The 3,767-nt window shown below is 42.4% G+C and overlaps 1 pseudogene; it reads left to right on the forward strand.

Annotated features, from left to right (window-relative positions):
* The first annotated feature begins 3,151 nt into the window (after positions 1 to 3,151).
* On the forward strand, positions 3,152 to 3,359 carry LOC113591880 (annotated as a pseudogene).
* Positions 3,360 to 3,767: the final 408 nt, after the last annotated feature.

The following is a 3,767-nucleotide window of genomic DNA, read 5'->3' on the forward strand; positions in this document are numbered from 1 at the left end:
TGTACTCATACTCTGTGTTCCAAGTTATGTTACTCTTTCCATTTACTATTGTCATTCTCCTGTTAGGTTCCTACATGCGTTCTCTTGGTATTCTAGTGTATGTTGCCTTCTTTGTTGGTATTGCCTTCCCGGTTCACGTTTGTTAAGTTGATTCTGTTCTCCTGCCCACTGTATGTTATCTCTGTGTACTCGTTGCTTTGCTCCCTTTAGGTTTCTTTCCCCTTACTTAATTCATACCAGTGTTTGGTTGTCCTCGTATATCTGTTACCTGTAACTTAGTCTTGGTCATTGTTTACCTAGTTGAGTAACCCAGTTCTCTGTACTCCCCTTCCTTGCTTTTTACCCTGTTTGTCTGAGTTTTATGCTTCATTGTTTTCCCGTAGGTTCCCCCTTAATATTTAATCCCTTTTATAAGTTCAGTGCTCACCCTCACACTGAACTGGCCCCTTATCCTATTTGTTTGTTCCTGGAGTTTCTGTTATTAAATTAATCATTTATTTACTTTGTCCTGTTTATCGTTTTCACTGTGTGTTCCTCGGTTTTGGATTCTGCTTGTTCTCAAGTCCAAGGTGCTGGTACTTTCCATGTGTGTTCACCCTCGACCTCTCCCACGTTATACTCTCTTTCTGCAAAGGTACACTTACTCCTGATGTCATCTTGTTACTGAACGTCAACCTGTCTCAGGTGCTGTGGCTCATCCCACCATTCTTGTGCAAGATGGGCTTTGAACACACATGCACTCATTGAACCCAGACTAAGGGATCTACATAACTGGAATAAACATTCATTGCATTTTTTTTTTTTTTTTTGCTTTTTTTTTTTACATTTTATTATTTATTTTTCCACAAATTGTTGCTATTGTGGTGTCCATTGTTCGGCCAGAGGAGGATGAGCCCCCCCCTTTTGAGTCTTGGTTCCTCTCAAGGTTTGTTCTTTCATGCTCCTTGCAGTTGATGTCTGTTATTGAACGGGAAAGAGGAATGAGGCACAGCTATGGCAAAAGTAAATTAGTATTGTTCTTGTTTACTGAATTTAGCATAATACATTTAGAATAATTTTCTTTATTCACATGTTACAGTGCTTGTTTCTCTCCATTTTTTTTCTTCGTTTCTTCTGGTAATCTGTGATTCACATCTCAGATGTTTTGACAATGCAGCCGGGGCAATCCCAGAAGGCAACATTTCTTTTAGACTTAGTTGCACTCCTCGTGCTGCAGCTGGTGAGCTTTAGGAAGGAGTTACTGGCAGTAAACTTGCATATATCCCCAGACCTTGCGCTCCTAGCAACAACTTCACTTCCAAAATGACAGTAGTAGTAGTAGTAGTAGTAGTAGTAGTAGTAACAGCATATGAAACGACAAATGGTAGTGTCGCAAAATCAACATAGACCCCCCCCCCCCCCCAATATTCTCTTGTTTATTCATGCTGCTTTAACCAGGTATCCTATTTTGGATTTCCCACTATGCCTGAATATTGACCTTCAGTACCAAGAGACTATAGTAAACCTATTCTGGCTGATCTGTTGTGGTGCTAGTCTTATTTACAGCTAAACACCAAACCAGTGTATCAATCCACTCTCTCTTGCGGTATGCCTGTGCATCTCAAAGTGACGCTTCAGGAAAATCCCCAGCATTTGACAAAAGTATGGAGAGCTACAGCACAAAGTTATCACCAGATATAATGTTTACAATTTTTTAAATCAATGTGAACATTTACCTCCCTCTGGAGTAAATTGGTCTGAATAGAGCTTGGAACGGATCAGTAAAACAGAGGTGATTGTTACGCGGACCTGCTATAGTTAGTGTAGCAACCCAGTGGTCAAACAAATACATGATTGCTTGATAGCGTTTAGAAACTCGAAAGCTAACTTGCTCTTTGCATAGTGTAGCGATTTACGTGTTTTTTCCAAGATGTAGCGTGGAAAGTTGTTTTTTGTTGTTGTTTTGTTCTTTCTTGTTTTGTTCCATCAGCTTTTAAACGACAAATTGTTTTAATGCGGAAAACAATCGCAGTAGGCCGAACATGGTGAGAGCCGTTTTTCTTATTAATTTTGTACTGGAGCTACGAGGGTAATTTAGGGTAAATTTGCATTACTAGTTCTAATCCTCTCCATTTTAAAACGGTCCTTGGCTTTGCGGAAGGCATTATGCATTGAATTTACTCTTCTTAGAAACCTTTTGTAAATACATGACCAAATTATAATCGCTACCTGCTTCAAATAAAATCGTTAAAACACACAATCACGTGTTTACAAAAACGATTCTGTAAAACAGCATAGATAAATAACATGTGTAACGTATTACCAAGTTGTGTAACTAACTACTAGCTAGCTAGTCGTAATCTGAAAATGACAGATTTCTGGTATAATTTAGATATACTCTATTCTTTTATAGAATAGAATATAGCTAATGCGCCGAAGCACTGCAGAAATGAGTGAGGTGACAGGTAACAATGTCGCTCGATAAATCGTTTTGTAAAGTATTTTAATGATGCTAAAAATGTGTTTATTGGTAGTAAGCTTGAATTACACAGCACTGTAGGCTCTCACTACTTTTGAGTGCTTTGCGATTGTTTGTTGTAAAAAGCACAGTACAAACAAACGTAACTGGACTGAGCTAAATAGCACGGACAGAGTTGATGATTCTCTCTCTCTCTCTCTCTCTCTCTCTCTCTCTCTCTCTCTCTCTCTCTCTCTCTCTCACACACACACACACACACACACACACACACACACACACACACACACACACACCTACCTGAAAACACAAACAGGTGAGGATGTCGGCGTTAATGGTGTGGCTGCAGGTATTTTCTGTGCCACAGAGAGTGCGCTATACCGTGTTCTCTCTCCTGGTATGTGTGCTCCAGCTGGCTCTGCTCGTCTCTGACGCCATTATGGACTTCTTCATTCATGAATTCCCCCCCTGGAGAACCCACATACATTTCATATTGGTATGTTGGACTTGACAATATTTTACTATAGTCAGTCTAGCTCATTTTGGTTTGGCACTGCAACAAATAATAGGTTTTCAAGTAACAAAATTACAGCCAGAATGCAATTTTCTAACATCCTGCACCATACGTTCTCCTGATAGGCAATCTCAGGATCTGTTTGGCCCTATTTCCCAAACAGCTAATTAGGTTATATGTAACAAGCTTCTCGGCCTTTTGGCTAAGATCAAGTGTAGTATCTGTTCTTATCAGTTTTATTGGATTTTATGAACGGATTTTACAACTTGAAGAGGACGCCACTGCGCTTGCGCTTTTTTATAGTCTTAGCGAGTCCAGGGGGGATCCGTAGGTGCAGTGTCTGGAGGCTTGTCCTCCGGCACCGCATGTGAACCCTTGGGCTCTTTTAGTGTTTTATTTGTTTTTTAGTGTTTTTAGGGTGTTTTTTAGTTTTTTAATTTTATTTTAAGCCCCAGCTCATCCCGACAAGAGGACGTTGTACTCAATCCGGCCAGCAGAGGGAGGACCTCCCAGGACGGAAGAGGCTGCTGGCGTGGGGGACCAGCTGCAGCTCCGGCTCCAGGACCGGCCAGAGATGGCCCCGGCGGATAATGGGGCGGCTCCTCGCAGCACGGCGCAGGCAGCAGAGGCCCCGGCCGAGACCCTGACAGCCAGCAGGGCCTCCCTGGCGGGACTGGGCCTGAGGGCAGGCGGAGGCCTGCTCAATATGGCCCGGTTCCGCTGGAGGGACCCGCAGGACGGGACCTGCTTTACTGAGCGGGTCCCCTTCATACGGGAGGTCCTGTTCGGCTGCTTCGG

Source organism: Electrophorus electricus, chromosome 6 (genome assembly GCF_013358815.1).
Source record: "Electrophorus electricus isolate fEleEle1 chromosome 6, fEleEle1.pri, whole genome shotgun sequence".
NCBI classification, from domain to species: Eukaryota; Metazoa; Chordata; class Actinopteri; order Gymnotiformes; family Gymnotidae; genus Electrophorus; species Electrophorus electricus.